Raw genomic sequence first — 17825 nt, 5'->3', positions numbered from 1 at the left:
AGGAGGCAACAATTGTAGTTTCTGCACTGATTTTCCAAACACCCCGCTTAGTTGATTTGAGCCATCTAAATGACACCTATAATTATGTCAAAAGCAAACGAGAAATTAACCCAGTTAAGAACAGGTAATGTAAACAAAGAGCTTAAATGAAACAACTTTTATCTTCAGTATTGTTATAGGACATGGCACATGTGTTTTAATGCTAGGGAACCAAGGGTCGAGTGAGAAGGAGGAATTGAAGCAAATTAGTATTACTAAAACAGTAGTGCTGTTGAAATTAATGAGACTGAAAGCCGATAAATCCTCAGGGACTGATAATCTACATCCCAGGGTACTAATGGAGGTGGCCATGGAAATAGTGGATGCGTTACTTGTCATCTTCCAAAATTCTATAGGTTCTGGAACAGTCCCGGCAGATTGGAGGGTGGCAAATGTAACCCCACTATTTAAAAAGAGGGAGGGAGAAAACAGGGAATTATAGACTGGTTAGCCTAACATCAGTAGTAGGGAAAATGTTAGTCTATTATAAAGTATGTGATAACAGGACACTTAGAAAATATCAATGGGATTAGGCAAAGTCAACATGGATTTATGAAATGGAAATCATGTTTGACAAACCTACTGGAGTCTTTTTTGAGGGCATAGCTAGCAGAATAGGTAAGGCAGAACCAGTGGATGTGGCGTGGTTTCGATTTTCAGAAAGCTTTTGATAAAGTCCCACATAACAGGTTAGTGTGTAAAATTAAAGCACACGGGATTAGGGGTAATATATTGGCATGGATTGAGAATTGGTTAGCAGACAGGAAACAAAGTAGGAACAAACGGGTGTTTTTCCAGAGTGGTCGGTGGTGACTAGTGGAGTACCGCAGAGCTTGGGCCCCAACTATTCACAATATACATCAAAGATTTGGATGAGGATCCAAATGTAATATTTCCAAGTTTGCTGATGACACAAAACTTGGTAGGAAGGAGAGTGATGAGGAGGGTGTTAGGAGGCTTCAAGGAGATTTAGACAGGTTGAGTGAGTGGGCAAACACATGGTAGATGCAGTATAACGTGGATAAGTGTGAAGTTATCCACTTTGGTAGGAAAACAGAATGGCAGAGTATTATTTAAATAGTGATAGATTGGGAAATGTTGATGTACAATAGAGACCTGAGTGTCCTTGTACACCAATCACTGAAAGCAAGCATGGTGAAGCAAGCAGTTAATGCGGCAAATGGTTGGCTTTCATTGCGAAAGGACTTGAGTACAGGAGCATGAATGTCTTACTGCAGCTGTACAGGGTCTTGGTGAGACCACACCTGGAGTATTGTGCGCAGTTTTGGTCTCCTTACCCAAGAAAGGATATACCTGCCATAGAGGGAGTGCAGTGAAGGTTCACCAGGCTGATTCCTGGGATAGCAGGATTGTCGTACGAAGAGAGATTGGGCCGACTAGGCCTGTATTCACTGGAGTTTAGAAGAATGAGAGGGGATCTCATTGAAACATATAAAATTCTGACAGGGATGGGCAGACTGGATGCAGGGATGATGTTTCCTCTGGCTGGGGGCTCTAGAACAAGGGGTCACAGTCTCAGGATACAGGGTAGGTCATTCAGGATTGAGTTGAGGAGAAACTTCTTCACTCAGTGGGTGGTGGAATTCTCTACCACAAAAGGCTGTGGAGGCCAAGTCACTGAATATATTTAAGAAGGAAACGATAGATTTCTGGACTCTAAAGGCGTCAAGGGGTACGGGGAGAGAGGAGTATATCACTGAGATAAAGGATCGGCCATGATCATATTGAATGGCACAGCAGGCACGAAGGGCAGAATGACCTACTCCTATTTTCTAGGTTTCTATGTAACATAACATTACTCAAGTATCCCACCAATTGCCCAAGATGTTTCACTTGTGGGAGTGTCCAAAATTAAAGACCATAAACATAAGATAGTCATTAATAAATCCAGCAGGGAATTCAGAAAAAAATGTTTTCTTTAGAATGGTGATAATGTGGACTCACTGCTATATGGAGTGGTTGAGGCCCATAGTACGGGCGCCTTTAAGGCATGCTGGCCAGGTTACATACCTGAGGGAGAAAGCAACAGAAGGATATATTGATATGGTGATATGCAACAAAGGTGGAAGGAGGCTCATGTGGTGAGCAGAACTGCTCGTATTGACCTGTTGAGCCGATGGTCAGTACCATACATAACAAGAGGGCACTCAGTTGATTGCATACCTCCGCCACAGTGTGTTAACTCAACTTTATTGTAATGACATAGGTCAACCTTGAGGCTTTTCCCTGCCTGGTGATGCTCTTAGCTACAAAGCTGAAAAGTGAAATCCCCCCAAAGTTAATGGATCCTTTTTAAAAAATTCCAGGATCCGGACCCTCATCTTCCAAAAACTAATCAGTTCTTCCTTGGGCCTGTGTGCCAAGTTTCGTTGGATTCCGACCACTCGTTTTTTTTAGATGTATTGTTTACAAGCAGACTAACAAACAGGTGCAAAACAAATTACCTCTGCCCAGCTTCAGTGGCTGAGGTAAATAACTGAGCACATGCCTTATATAAAATGCATACACGATAAAACGTTTGCAACAGTCTAGACTGAGATAAAACAAATTTGAGGGGGGAAAAAAAATCAATCCTTATTCTTAGCATCTGTATTTTAGACATCAAACTCATTAATTTCTTTCCAAGTGTATTGTGCAGGGAACTAATTAACAGCCTCAAAAGGTCATAAAATAAGATAGCGATCTTAAAATGTTTGGACAGCTATCAAAGAGATTGGATTAATACCACATAGGTTTGAAGTTACTGAATTCTCCTTTCTAAAAAAAGTCTCTTTCAAGAATGCCTTGTGGACAACTAGCATAAAATAATTAGCTAACTGGGCAGAAATTAAAGGTAATCAGATAAAGAGTTAGTGAATTGTCTCTACAATGCCACTCTCAGGCTGTTTAGTCACATTTACACCGCTTGGCTGGAATGTCAGCTCTCCATACAAGAGCTCACCGTTACTTGCACACACGCACAGTTCACTACTCAGCAGCAAAACCTTTTTGCTCATGTCTTAACTCTAAGCAAGTCCTATTCCCCTATCACCCGTGCTTGCTAACTCACATTGACAACTGTGTCAAACAACGTCCTGATTTTTAAATTTTCATCCTGGTTTTCAAATCCCTCCATGGCCGTGCCCCTCCCTACCTCTAATCTCCTCCAACTCAGTCATCGACTGTCACTCGATTGGACAATGATGTCTGTTCAGGGTCACAGGTTTCTGCCATGGGTCATGCGACTGAACAGGCCAATTCTCGACCGAGACACCTTTGGGCACATGGGACAGGATGTCCCACGAGGTTGCAGGATCCGGAATGCAGGATTCGCTTCCTTTTCTTTTATTTCCTTCTCTGCCACTGCTCTACCTCACCATTAAGGCGCACGGACTCAAAGCATAATGCAGCCTGAAGGACCAGTTGCTGTCATTATGAACCATTAGTAGAAACTTTTCCCAGTCATTAATGTAAACGCTGCCACATTTCAAGGAGAGCTTGAGAGAGACTTGTTTTCTTTGTCCTCCCCTGGAACACTGACCATTTGAGAGTTGAGAAAACAGGACCTGGTGGGGAGATGCTTTTTGGCCATCCATCAGTGTCCAGTCCATCACAGTTGATTTTGCAGGGGTTTGTCCTGAATGCTTGTGGAGCTGGCTTCAAGAAGGACATCAGCGTTTGTTTAACGGTCCTGCCATTAAATCCAGAGGATGCTGATGGAATTTCTCTAGTGCTCTTAGGTGTCACTCTACACAGCCCGGGTTTCACTGCAGTACAGGAGTACGACGACAACAACTGCTCTGTACACTAGGACCTTTGTTGACCTGCAAGGCCTTTGTTGTCAAACACTCGCTGCCATAGTTTGTAGAAGGCTGAGCTGGCAGCTAGCCCAGTGCTGGATCTTCTCATCAAAGTTGGCCTTTTCAGAGAGGTAGCTGTCAAGGTATGGAAAGTGCTCAACATATTCCAGAGCCTCTCCTTCAACATAAATGAGGGGTGGAATATTTGCTGACCAGGCCTGGGTTGATATACGAGTTTTGTTTTGGCAACATTCAAGAACAGGCCTCCAGCTCCACAACCCTTGGAGCTATGTGTGCTCCTCTAATTATGGCCTCCTGTGCATTCCCTATTATAACTGCTCCATCATTGGTGACCATGCTTTCAGTTGCCTCCGCCCTGTGCTCTGGTCCCCCCTTGCACATCTCCACCTTGCTTTTCTCCTTTAAGACACTACTTAAAACCTACCTCTTTGGCCAAGCTTTTGGTCATCTCACCTAATTTCTCCTTACTGTTGTTTTATAATACTCCTGTGAAGTGCCTCGAGACATTTCATTGCATTAAAGATGATATATAAATATAAATTGCTGTTATTAAGCTGTTGTTAATATTTACGTGTTCAGATTATTTGTCTGGCTAGGCAAACTTCAGTGCCATACACTTCTGGTGTTATACTTACAGCATAATGCTCCCAAGACTGCCACGTGAGATGGGAAATACTAGCACTGCACCCCAAAATTATACAGCTCAAAATAGTCTGAGACTCAACCCGAGTTTGCAAGCCAAACCTACAATTGTCCTACTGGGTACTTTTCAGTTTCAGCTATGCCAAAGAGAAGCACATAAAGGGAATCTCAGGTCCCAGAGAGTGCCCCCACCCCCCCCACCCTATTTACCTCCCTTCAAGGGCTGCTGAAAATAATTGACTTCAATTTCCACATGTAAAAAGAGGAATTCCAACTATGTACTCAATGCTGCAAAAAAAATTGCATAATTCTGCCACTCATGCAAAGTTAGAATCACTTAACAGTGACACATACATACAAACGTACGAATTAGGAGCAGACCACTCAGCCCCTTGAGTCTGCTCCGCCATTCAATAAGGTCATGGCGGATCTGAATGTAACCTCAACCACACATTCCTGCCTACCCCTAATAACCTTTCACCCCCTTGTTAATCAAGAATCTATCTAGCTCTGCCTTAAAAATATTCAAAGGTCTGCTTCCACTGTCTTTTGGGGAAGAGAGTTCCACAGCCTCAACTCAAGAGAAAAAAATTCTCATCTGTCTTAAATGAGCAACAATTTTTAAACAGTTACCCCCTAGTCCTAGATTCTCCTACAAGAGGAAATATCCTCTCCACATCCACCCTGTCAAGACCCCTCAGGATCTTAAAGGTTTCAATTAAGTTGCCTCTTATTCTTCTAAATTCCAGTGGATACAAGCCAAAACTGTCCAGCCTTTCCTCATAAGACAATCCACCCATTCCTGGTATTAGTCAAGTAAACCTTCTCTAAACTGCTTCTAACACACTTACATCTTTCTTTAAATACTGTACACAATACTCCAGATGTGGTCTCACCAGTGCCCTGTATAAATGAAGTATAACCTCCCTACTTTTGTAATCAAACCCCCTCACAATAAATGATAACATTATATTAGCTTTCCTAATTACTGCTGTACCTACATACTAACCTTTTGTGATTCATGCACCAGGGCACCCAGATCCCTCTGAATCTGAGCTCTGCAATCTCTCACCATTTAGATAATAAGCTTCTTTTTCAATCTTCCTACCAAAATGAACATTTTCATACTTGCCCACATTATGCTCCATTTGCCAAATCTTTGCCCACTTACTTAATCCATGTCACTTTGCAGCCTCCTTACCTCCTCGTCGCAATTTACTTTCCTACCTATCTTTGTGTCGTCAGCAAATTTAGCAACCATACCTTTGGTCCCTTCATCCAAGTCATTTATATAAAATGTAAAAAATTGCAGCCCCAGCACTGATCCCTGTGGCACACCACTCATCACATCCTGCTAACCAGAAAAAGACCCATTTATGCCAACTTTGCTTCCCGTTAGCTAGCCAATCTTCTCTCCATGCCATTATGTTACCCCCTACACCATGAGTTTATTTTCTCCAATAACCTTTGATGTGGCACTTTATCAAATGCCTTCCGGAAAATGGAGTACAGTACATCCATCAATTCCCCTTTATCCACAGCACAGGTGACTCCTTCAAAGAGCTCCAATAAATTGGTTAAACATGATTTCCCTTTTACAGAACCATGTTGACTCTGTCTGATTGCTGATTGTGGAATGGGCACGTAGGGCCAAAATAACTCCAAAGGAAAATGGAGCAACAATCCTTCAGAAAGTCTCACACTGCTTTGTTCAGTGTCAACTTCCCCCAGACAGTAGATTCAGGTTTCACTGACACCACGACCAAAGCAAAACCACGTCACACCAATATTACAATTTAAATGAACTGCGGTGTGCAAAATCCATTATATTTAACTGGTTTATTGGGTAAGGAATTATTGCAGATCTGCAGGTGACTGCATTTCATTAGAGTAAATTGCATGAAGTGACTTCTATTGTCCATCTTAATAAAGCTTACAACAAGCTTCCATGCCAATCAATATTTCAGTTATTTCATTTTAAACATTTGTCACTAAATCATGGTGCTAATCTTTTAGACCTGTTTAAATTCATCAAGCATCTTGCACCTGATTAGCTATACCTAATTTAGTGCTACATGGGCATCAATGTAAGAAGGCTCATGACATATCCTTGGCTAGAAGTGACATTTCAGTCTGTATCAAATAAAAAATGTGCACAATAAATTGCATGTTGCCCTACCTCCTCTACCAGGAATTAAGGTTACAATTCATTTGGTAAATATATAATGATGCAAATTTGTAGAATTACTAATCGAGCTCTTGCAGTTATGTCCTCCAAAAAATGGTGTCTTTCTGTAACTGCCGCTGCTTCTTTTCCAAGGTCACCCCCACATCTTTCTCCATCTTTTTCTCTGTGTGCAATCTTCTTGTCATACAACACTTTATCCAACACTTCTGCAAGTCTTTTCTTGTTTCTCCTTTCTTCTGGATGCCGTCCAATCTCACAGTACAGTTCTCATATTTCTTTGGTTGATATGGTCCACGGATGCAACAAAATGATGCCGTCCTTGCAATAGGGATCGGGGGAGATGACACACGAGAGAGAAAAATGGGGTAAGGGGAGAAAAGTTAGCACAAAGCTTAGGCCATAAAAGAATGGGAAGGAGAAGCCGAGAACAGGATTCACGGTAATAACTGAAGTTATTAATTTCCATCGATATTGTGCCTTTAATGTAGAAAATGGCTGAAGGCATAAAAAGGTCACAAAAATTGCTGCTGAATGATTAGAAGAGATGATTCGAAGGATGATTATAAAGACAGGCCTGAGGAGTGTGTTAAAGGGAAGGAGAGAAATAACAAGGTGAAGTGGTCAAGGGAAGGCGATCCAAAGAGACAAGCTGAGACAGCTGTAGTTTCTGCCAACAATACAGCAGTCTCAGGAGGAAGCACAGGAGACCAGAGTCAGGAAACCAAAGGCATAAAAATCTGAAAAAAAGTTTGTAAAAATGACATGAAATCAATAATAACTAGCAGTCAGTCATGGTCAGCAAGGACTTGGATGTTGCATGGTGCAGTGGAGGATGGGAATTGAATAGCGGACAGTGAGTTCATATAGGAGCTGAGGGGGCCAACAATAAGGGCAAGAGGGGTAACAATACAGCATCAATTTGAACAGATATATAGCATCTCCAAAATATTGAGAAAACATCCCAAGGAACTGTAAAGGAGGAACACTAAAAGGGAACAAACCTTTCACCTTGGTGAAAAGATAAGATGGCTGAAGGTTTAGTCAGAAAGATTGGGCTTGACGACAGAGATGCAAGAGTATGGGGGCAGACACCAATGGAGTTAGGTGCGTGTGTGCATGCAGTATTCGCAAGCACACATGGAACATAATGAACTGTCAACTTCAGAAGATCAAAAGGGTGAGGGGTTGGGACAAAGATTGGAGGAGATTGCAAATGTACAGAGGTAAGGCCATGGAAAAATCTTGACGGTGATATTGGGGATTTAATGCTTGGGGGGACAGAGCCAGTGTAGATCAATGGGGACACAAGAGAGTGGAATTGTGTGGGGAACAGGATATTGGCAGCTGAGCGTTGAATAAGTTGGAACCAATAAGTAAGGTGGATGAAAGGTTGACAAAAGAATGCTGGAGAAATCAAGTACACAAAAAAAAAACACAACATGAATTAAGATTTCAGTAGTCACAGGAGTAAAGCAAGGGTGGTGACATTAATGTTTTGAAGTGGAAGTTAGTAGCCTAGGTGATAGATTGAATAGGATATTAACCTGACACATGGAGTTTTCAAAACAAAAACAAAAATACCTGGAAAAACTCAGCAGGTCTGACAGCATCTGCGGAGAGGAATACGGTTAACGTTTAACTAACGTTTAGCTAACGCACTTGCTGTCAGACCTGCTGAGTTTTTCCAGGTATTTTTGTTTTAGTTTTGGATTTCCAGCATCCGCAGCTTTTTGCTTTTAACATGGAGTTTTCAACCTGAATGAGCAACAGGCGAGGGACATGTTGGTGGCAAGTGTGCAAGTTTTGTACATTTAAATATAGGAAGGGAATAATAGCTTGTCTTCCTAACATAGAATGGGGGGATTTCTAACTCATCGATGGCTTATGTTGGAGAGATAATCTCACAACACAGATATGATTGCAGTGAAGCCAAATGTAGTACTGTACCTATGGACCCTAAATTCATAGCTATGGATAATGCTGTGAAGGATAGCATGCAAGTGAGCAAAGAGAGGGAATCAAGGATACACCAGAGGGTGCTCCAAAGGCAACCGCACAGGAAGTGGTCCTGTAAGGTCCTTGAAATAATCAGCTGATCTGCATACCCACTTAAATCTCACTTTTTCTCTAAAGTTGCAGTCAAGATACAGGCAGAGTGGGCAGTCACAGTAGAGTATGAGAACTTGGCAGCCAGTACACAACACCAAAGTAACAAGAACAGCATTTGAACAATTGGGACCAAAGCAATAGGAGTTAGTTAACGAAAGGCCAAAACAAAAAAGCAACACTGGTAGCAGCTGACAAAAAAGTAATTAACTCCCTTCCCTCCCCACAGATGCTGCCTAACCTATTGAGTATAAGAAGCATTTTCTGTTGAATTATTTTGTTTTAGTACCTGTGACGGGTGGACAATTATTACCACATATCCCTGCTTTTATCAACTGTTTGACTGGTCTGGAGTCTCAATCAATCAAATAAATGTGCCTTTCAGTATTCAACAAAATTGCTAGAAGGGATATGAAGTGATGGTTATGTCTCCCAAATTAGCAATGAGACTTCTAGAAAATACCAACAAATGGAACACTCAAAAAAATAACAGGAGTAGGCTTTACAGCCTCTTGAGTCTGCTCCACCGTTCAATAGAATCATGGCTGATACTCTGTCTCAACTCCACTTTCCTGCCTGCTCCTATATCCCTGAGAGATCAAAATCTGTCTCAGCCTTAAATGTACTCAATGATGGCGTATTCAAAGTCCTGTGGGATAGACAATTTCAAAAATTCACAACCATCTAAAAAAAAATCTCACCTCAGTCTTAAATAATCAACCAACAGAAACAATCTTCCAGTGTCTACCCTGTCAAGCCCTTCAGAATCTTGTAGGTTTCAATGAAATCACATCTAATTCTTCTAAATTCTAGAGAATATAGTCTGAGTAAATGGACCTATCATTGGTTTCTGGGATTAAAGGGTTGTGCAATCCAGTGAACCTTCCCTGTCTACCAGGCAAGTATATCCTTCCTTAGATATGGAGTACTGTGTGCAGTTTTAGTCTCCAAATGCGTCTCAAAGCCTTATACATTTGTGTTAAGGCTTTCTTGTACTCCAGTCTTTTTGCAATAAAGGCCAACACACCATTTGCTTTCCTACTTGCTTTCTGTACCTGCAATCTGGAGTGCAAAGGGACTTGGGAGTCCTAGTCCAGGATTCTCTTAAGGTTAACTTGCAGGTTGACGCAGTAGTTAGGAAGGCAAATGCAATGTTGGTATTTATTTTGAGAGGAATAGAATATAAAAGCAGGGATGTGCTGCGGAAGCTTTATAAAGCTCTGGTCAGACCACATTTAGAATATCGTGAGCAATTTTGGGCCCCGTATCTCAGGAAGGATGTGCTGGCCCTAGAGAGGGTCCAGAGGAGGTTCACGAGAATGATCCCAGGAATGAAAGGCTTAACATATGAGGAACGTTTGAGGACTCTGGGTCTATACGCGATGGAATTTAGAAGGATGAGGGGGGATCTGATTGAAACTTACAGAATACTGAAAGGCCTGGATAGAGTGGACGTGGGGAAGATGTTTCCATTAGTGGGAGAGACTAGGACCCGAGGGCACAGCCTCAGAGTAAAGGGAAGACCTTTTAGAACAGAGATGAGGAGAAACTTCTTTAGCCAGAGGGCGATGAATCTATGGAATTCATTGCCACAGAAGGCTGTGGAGGCCAGGTCATTGAGTGTATTTAAGACCGCGATAGATAGGTTCTTGATTGGTAAGGGGATCAAAGGTTACGGGGAGAAGGCGTGAGAATGGGGTTGAGAAACTTATCAGCCATGATTGAATGGCGGAGCAGACTTGATGGGCCGAATGGCCTAATTTCTGCTCCTATGTCTTATGGTCTTATGTTCTTTGTATAAGTGCACCCTAGTCCCTCTGAAAAATCAACGATTACAAATTCTACACGTTTTAAAAATATCCTGCTTTTCTATTCTTACTGCCAAAGTGAATAATCTCACACTTCCCCACATTATATTCCACCCTCATTGCTCACTCACTTAACATGCCTATATCTCTTTGTAACCTGTGCCCTCCTCACAGGCTACACTCCCACCTAGCTTTATCATCATCAGCAAACTTGGATACATTACTCTCGATCTCACCTAAGTCATTAACATATATTGTAAAGAGCTGAGGTCCCAGCACTGATCCTTGCAGCCCTCCACAAGCTCTAGCCTGCCAACTTGAAAATGCCCCATTTGTCCTACTCTTTGCTTCCTGTCAGTTAATCAATCTTCTATCCATTCACTCCAGTACTATTGGCTGGTTGCTCAAAAAACACAAACCAGTTATTATATAGATATTACAGCAACTATGATAGTAAAAGATTTACTGGTTTCCTTGCCACTTCATTTAAAAAGGAATTTCTCTCACAAGACAATTTCTCTCCCTTAGTTTTCTTACTGCCCTCATCCCATCTGTTTCCATTCCCAGAAGCTCAATTTCCCTACCCATGTCATCTATAGGCTTTTAAGTTAGCAAGGAAAGATGACCACTACTGGGCCTTGACATTTCCCATCACTCACATGGAGGCAGATTTGAAAATAATTCTACATTTCTCACACAAGTTGAAGTAAACCTGTATAGAAGTAATTCAAAAAGCTTCATTTATAATTTAGTTTCTGAGGAAACCGGTTGGTGGCTCATGTGATTCCTGTCGTTATTTAAACCTTGGAAGTTTAGGATAGCACACAAGGACTTGATGGTCTAATAGTCCAGGCAAGAGTTGGGAGTTTGAAAAGGAAAGCGATCTGGAAAAAAAAAGAAACCAAACAAAAGCGAGATAAACAAAAAGTGCGAGTTATGGTTGGGTTGGACCTCTTGTAAATTTCAGCCACGGTGGATATACACTGAGCTCCATAAGCGCCCGTGGAAATTTGAAACATGTTGTAAAAAAAATAATCAACTCAGTAATGATTTTAAGGCACCTATTTCCGATTTGAAGATATCAATAAAAGCAGGGCACCCAATGCGGGATGTATTATTTTTTTTACATTGAAAGTTTCCACTCGGTTCACAAGGTGGTAACTTCAAAAAAGCGCAGAGGGACTCCCCAGGCCCCGGCTGCTTGTTCAGTTCCGCCTGCAGTGGCACTAACCGGGGGGGGGGGAGGTAGGTAGAGACTGTGGAGGGAAGGGGAAGAGGCCGGGGTTAGGTCCGCCACCCAGTCCTTCAGTACAGGGGTGGGGTGGGAGAGAGGAGGCCCGGGGCTCACCCCAACACACACGCACGCACGCCGCCCTACCTGGCCTCTTCTATCCGCACATAGTCCGGCTCCGCTCCGAACGGCGACGCGATCAATCGGCCCCCACACGCTGAAGGAATGTTCGGGAAGACAGACAAGGGACACTAACTGCCCCCACCCCCTTCACTCCTGCCCTCCCTCCGCTCCGTTCCGACTGCCAAGCAAAAGCCGCTGGCGCGAGCCCGCGATGAGGAGGGAGAAGAGTGGTGGTGGTGGTGGTGGTGGGGGGGGCGGCCGGCGGAAAAAAAATCCTCGCGCCAAAGGGGCCAAGCAGCCTGGGTAACGACCTTTCACCCCAGCAACCAACCAGCCTCCCTGTCCCACAACACCTACAGCACGCGCACAAAATTTATTTATTTTATTCAGGAAAATAAAACTATCCGAACGGTGATTACCAAAAAAAAAGACAACTAGGTTAGCTAGGCGGTTAAAAAAAAAATTACAATCATCACGGAATAAAGAGTTGGGAAGCCCAGCCTCTGAAAGTTGACCGCTTGTCAGCGCGCATGCGCCGAGAGAGCTTCGTCTCGTCTTGTCTTGTCTCTGAAAGTTTTGTGTCCAGGACATTTTGGGGGAAGGAGGATTCACTATCCCCCTTTCATCCATCGACTGCACTCGTTGCGCACCTCCTGTGAAAATTCCCTGCTGGAGAGTGAAACCTTAACAAGTATTTTAGTTCTTGCACCTGTGCAGTGAGTTCCCTCCTGAAAGCTCCTAAGAGACACCCCGCAATCGGCAGCACGGCCAGGAATGTTATATATATATGGGCTTCTGGAAGGCGTTTGATCAGAGAGCCTGTCGGTTAAAATTGAAGCTCATGGGATGGAAGGCAAATTATTGCCACGGTTAGGAAATCGGCCGAGCGGTAGGGATAAGGTGTCGGTACTACAATTAGCAGGATTTGACTCGTGGTGTCCCTCAAGGATCTGTGTTGGGGCCTCAACTATTCACCGTATTTAACAACTTAGATGAGGGGGATAGAATGCCACTTATCCAAAACAAAAATAAAAATACCTGGAAAAACTCAGTAGGTCTGACAGCAACTGCGGAGAGGAACACAGTTAACGTTTGGAGTCCGTGTGACTCTTAACAGAACTAAGGAAAAATAGAAGAGAGGTGAAATATAAGCTGGTTTAATGAGGGGGGGGGGGGGAGGACAAGTTGAGGTGGATAGAGGGCCAGTAATAGGTGGAGATTGCCAAAAGATGTCATAGACAAAAGGACAAAGAGGTGTTGATGGTGGTGATATTAACTAAGAAATGTGCTAATGGGGACATTAAGGGTAGAAAGCAGGACAAGCAAGGTATAGAGAGCCCTAGTGGGGGTGGGGTGGGGGGAAGGGATTGAAATAGGCCACCTTATCCAAGTTTGCCAATGACACAAAGATAAATGGTAATGCAAATAGTGCATTTGGACATTACAAAGAGATGGGTTAAGTGAATGGGCAAAAGTGGCGAATGGTTTCAATGTAGCCAAAGACAAGGTCATCCACTTTGAACCTGCAAAGGATAGAACAGAGTATTTTCTAAATGGTCAAAATTTACAAACAATGGAGTTCCAAAGAGACTTGGAGGTCCAGGTACACAAATTGTTAAAATGTCATGAACAGATAAAGAAAATAATTAAACAGGCTAATGGATTACTAGCCTTTATATCCAGAGGAAGGGCCAACTACAGGCAGAGACAGAATTTATAACAGGAAATAAGAAAATAGCAGAGAAACTAAACATAGTTTGTGTCTGTCTTCCCGGAGGAAGGTACAAAACTAACCTCCCAGGAATACTTAGAGAGTCAAGGCACTAGCAAGAATGAGGAACTGAAAGAAATTAGTATTAGTAAAAAAAAGTATTACTGGAGACGTTAATGTGACAGAAAGTTGATAAATTCCTGGGATCTGATGCACCCAGAGTGTTGAAAGAGGTTGCTGTAGAGATAGTGGTGGTCATCTTCCAAAATTCTATAGATTCTGGAATGGTTTGTGCTTATTGGAAGGTAGCAATTATAACCCCGCTATTTTAAAAAGAAGGGAGAGAGAAAACGGGTAACTACAGGTCTGTTGGCCTGAAATCAGTAGGAGAGAAAATGCTAGAATCTATTATAAAGGATGTGATGACTGGACATTTGGAAAGTAATGATATGATTGGGCAGAGTTAACATGGATTTATGAAAGGGAAATCATGTTTGACAAACCTGTTAGAGTTCTTTGAGGATGTAGCTGGCAGAATAGATGAGGGGGAAACCAGTGGATGTGTTGTATTTGAATTTTCAGAAGATTTTCAATAAGGTGTTGCACAGGAAGTTAGAAAGCAAAATTAGAGCACATAGGATTGGGGGTAATATACTGACATGCATTGAGAATTGGTTAACAGACAGAAAGCAGAGAATAGGAATAAATGTTCTGAAGAAGAATCATTGGACTCAATGTTAACTCTTGTCTTTCTCTCCACAGGTGCTGCCAGACATGTTGAGTTTTTCCAGCATTGTCTGCTTTTATTTCACACCTATAGCATCTGCAGTATTTTGCTTTTATTATAGCAGGAATAAACGGGTCATTCTCAGATTGGCAGGTTGAGACTAGTGGGGTACCACAAGCATCAGAGTGTGGGCACTAGCTATACACAATCTATATCAATGATTTGGATGCAGGGACCAAATGTAATATTTCCAAGTTTTGCTGTCGACACAAAACTAGGTGGGAATGTGAGTTGAGAAGAGAATGCAAAAAGGCTTCAAGGAGATTTAGAGTATGCAAGAACATGGCTGATAGAATATAATGTAGAAAACTGTGGAGTCATCCACTTTGGTAGAAAAAAACGGAAATACAGATTATTTTTTAAATGGTGAGAGTCTATGAAATCTTGACGTCCAAAGGAACCTGGGTGTCCTTACTCATGAGCCATTGAAAGCTAATATGCAGGTGCAGCAAGTAATTAGGAAGGCAAATTGTAATTCGGCCTTTATTGCAAAAGGATTTGAATATAGGTGTAAAGAAGTCTTGCTGAAATTGTATAGAGCCTTGGTGAGACCTCAACTGAAGTATTGTGTACAGTTTGGCATCCTTCCCTAAGGAAGGATATACTTGCCATAGAGGAAATGCAATGAAGGGTCACCAGACTGATCCCTGGCTTGACACGATTGTCTATGAGGAAAGATTAAATAGACTGGGCCTACATTCTCTAGAATTTAGAAGAATGAGAGGTGATTTTATTGAAACATACAAAATTCTTACAGGGTTCAAATGTAGATGCAGGAGGGATGTTGCCCCTGGTGGGGGGAGAGGGGGTGGTTAGAACCAGGGGACACAGTCTCAGAATAAGAGGTAGGCCATTTAGGACTGAGATGAGGCACTCAAAGGGTGGTGAATCGTTGGAATTCTCTACCACAGAGTGCTTGGAGGCTCAATCATAGAGTATTTTCAAGACAGAGATTGATAGATTTCTAGTTATTAAAGATACCAAGGAGTATGGGGATAGTACAAGAAATAGCATCGAGGCAGAAGATCAGCCATGATCTAGTTGAATGGCGGAGCAGGCTCAAGGGGCAGAATGGCCTACTCCTGCTCCTATTTCCTATGTCCCATGTGTCAACTATGCAAAGCCATGGTTAAGCCACACTAGGATTATTGTATGCTCTTCATGGCACCACGCCTTAGGAAGGGTATGTTGGCCTTGACAGGGAGTGCAACATAGTTTTACTAGAATGATGTCTGGACTCCAAGGGTTAAATTAGGAAGCAAAATTACACAAACCAGGATTGTATTCCCTGGAGTTTAGGAGAAACAATTTGATCAAAGTTTTCAACACATTAAAGGGAACAGGGTAAGTAGAAATTATTTCTGCTGATCCTGGAGCCTAAGGGATGTAAGAAGCTGTAATATTTTTGACTGTTTTAATTTTTTAAGTGAAATTTGCAAAGGAAGGTTGAGATTTACGAAAAGTGTGCAACCATGGGGAGGGTTGGATAGCATCGCTAATTTAAATGCTATTGCTATATGCGGGCATACAGAAACTGACCAATTCTGATCAGCGTGCATTGCGAAGACCAAAAGGCTATTTGAACTAAAGTAACCTGTTAACAGCTGCAGGCTGCTTTCATTGCAGATAAACATGCCATTGTTCTGCAACATTTTAAGACTATAGAATGTTTAGCAAAAGGCACAAAAGTCATAGAATCGGGTTGAAACCAATAAACAGACATACTTTAAAGCTATGTTTCAATTTGATGCCAAGTTAGAAGTTTGGAGAAGCTTCATATACAGAAATAACATGGAGCCATAATATATGTTAGGTAACTTAAGTGTTTTGAAAACTGAGAGAAACGGGCATAATTTTAATAGTTAATTATCTTGTGATTTTAAAATGTGTGTGAGACCAGGAAAGAAACTTGTTGTTATATTTACTAATAAAGATCTTGAAGACATCTGCAACACCAGTGAGGGATGAATTTACTGGAGGAAGTTTAAATAGATGGACATCATCAAGGTGGTCTCTAATATCATAGTTTGAACAAAGAATTAGATGCCTTATTGTACAATTGTAATTTAAGGTGGATTTTGATAGGGCAGTAATATCCTGCCCACTTGGAACGAAAGATATAAAAATTGTTGCAAAGACTGGGTGCCTAAGTTGAGCAGTTTGATAAGCTGCTAAAAGATCTGATCAGCAGAAGGTTGACTGCTGATTGGGTGATCATATATATAGTTCCTTTAACATATTTGTAACTAACAGGTGTATTGCTAACAGATGCATTGTAAATTGGTGTATTGTATTGTTTAAATCTAATAAAGATATTAGATGTCTCATTTTCATAATTCTTGACTCCGATGTAGGAACATTCAGCCCTTTGAGCCTTCTCTGCCATTCAATAAGATTATGGCTGGTCTGGTTGTGGTCTCAACTCCACTTTGCCATCTGCCCCCTATAACCCTTGACCCCCTCACCCATCAAAAATCTGTCTAACTCTGCCTTGAATAAATTCAATGACCCAGCCTCCACTGCTTTCTGGGGAAGAGAATTTCACATACAAACAACCCTTTGAGAGAAAGAAATGCTCCTTATCTCCGTCTTAAATGGTGGACCTCTTATTCTTAAACTGTGTCCCTTGGTTATAGTCTCACCTACAAGTAGAAACATCCTTACGGTATCTACCCTATCAAATCCCCTCAGGATCTTATATGTTTCAAAAAGATCACCTCTCATTCTTCTAAACTCCAGTGGGTATAGGCCCAACTTGTTCAACATTTCTCCGTAAGATAAGCCCCTCATCCCAGGAATGAGTCGAGTGAACCTTCTCTGAACTGCTTCTGAGGTAATTATATATTTTTTCAAATAAGGAGACTGGAACTGTACACAGTATTCCATATGTGGTCTCACCAAAGCCCTATGCAGGTGCAATAACACTTCCCTACTTTTATATCCCACACCCTTGCAATAAACGCCAACGTTCCATTTGCCTTCCCAATTGCTTGCTGTACCAGTAGAGTAACCCGTCAGGCTAGAAGGTTACATCTTCCAGGGACATAGTCCAAAAATTAGAGCCAGACCTTTCAGCAGTGAAATTAGGAAACACCATGCAAAGGGTGGTAGACGTTTGGAACTCTCTTCCGCAAATGGCAATCGACACTAGATCAATTGTTAAATTTAAAACTGAGATTGATAAATTTTAGTTAACCAAAGGTTTTAAGGGATATAAGGCAAGGGCAGGTACATGGAGTTAGGCCACGGATCAGACTCAAAGGGCTAAACATTCTCCTGTTCCTATGAATTTCTAGCATTTGCATTAAGAGTACAGATGTTTGAAGAGCACTCAATTTCTGAAATATAAGCACAAGTATAGAATATTGA

General features: G+C 41.9%; 1 protein-coding gene across 2 annotated transcripts in view; it reads right to left on the bottom strand.

Moving 5' to 3' along the window:
• Nucleotides 1-12124, bottom strand: part of rif1 (replication timing regulatory factor 1) — a 90317-nt gene extending 78193 nt beyond the window's left edge. For both annotated transcript variants that reach the window (XM_078552558.1, XM_078552559.1), the window contains exon 1: nucleotides 11983-12124. The gene's annotated coding sequence lies outside the window, so the exon portion shown is untranslated. The remainder of the gene's footprint in view (nucleotides 1-11982) is intronic.
• Nucleotides 12125-17825: the final 5701 nt, after the last annotated feature.

This window comes from Cetorhinus maximus, chromosome 11 (assembly GCF_964194155.1).
Source record: "Cetorhinus maximus chromosome 11, sCetMax3.hap1.1, whole genome shotgun sequence".
NCBI classification, from domain to species: domain Eukaryota; kingdom Metazoa; phylum Chordata; class Chondrichthyes; order Lamniformes; family Cetorhinidae; genus Cetorhinus; species Cetorhinus maximus.
The sequence above is the reverse complement of the archived record's forward strand: the minus strand, read 5'-3'. Positions and strand labels throughout refer to the sequence as shown.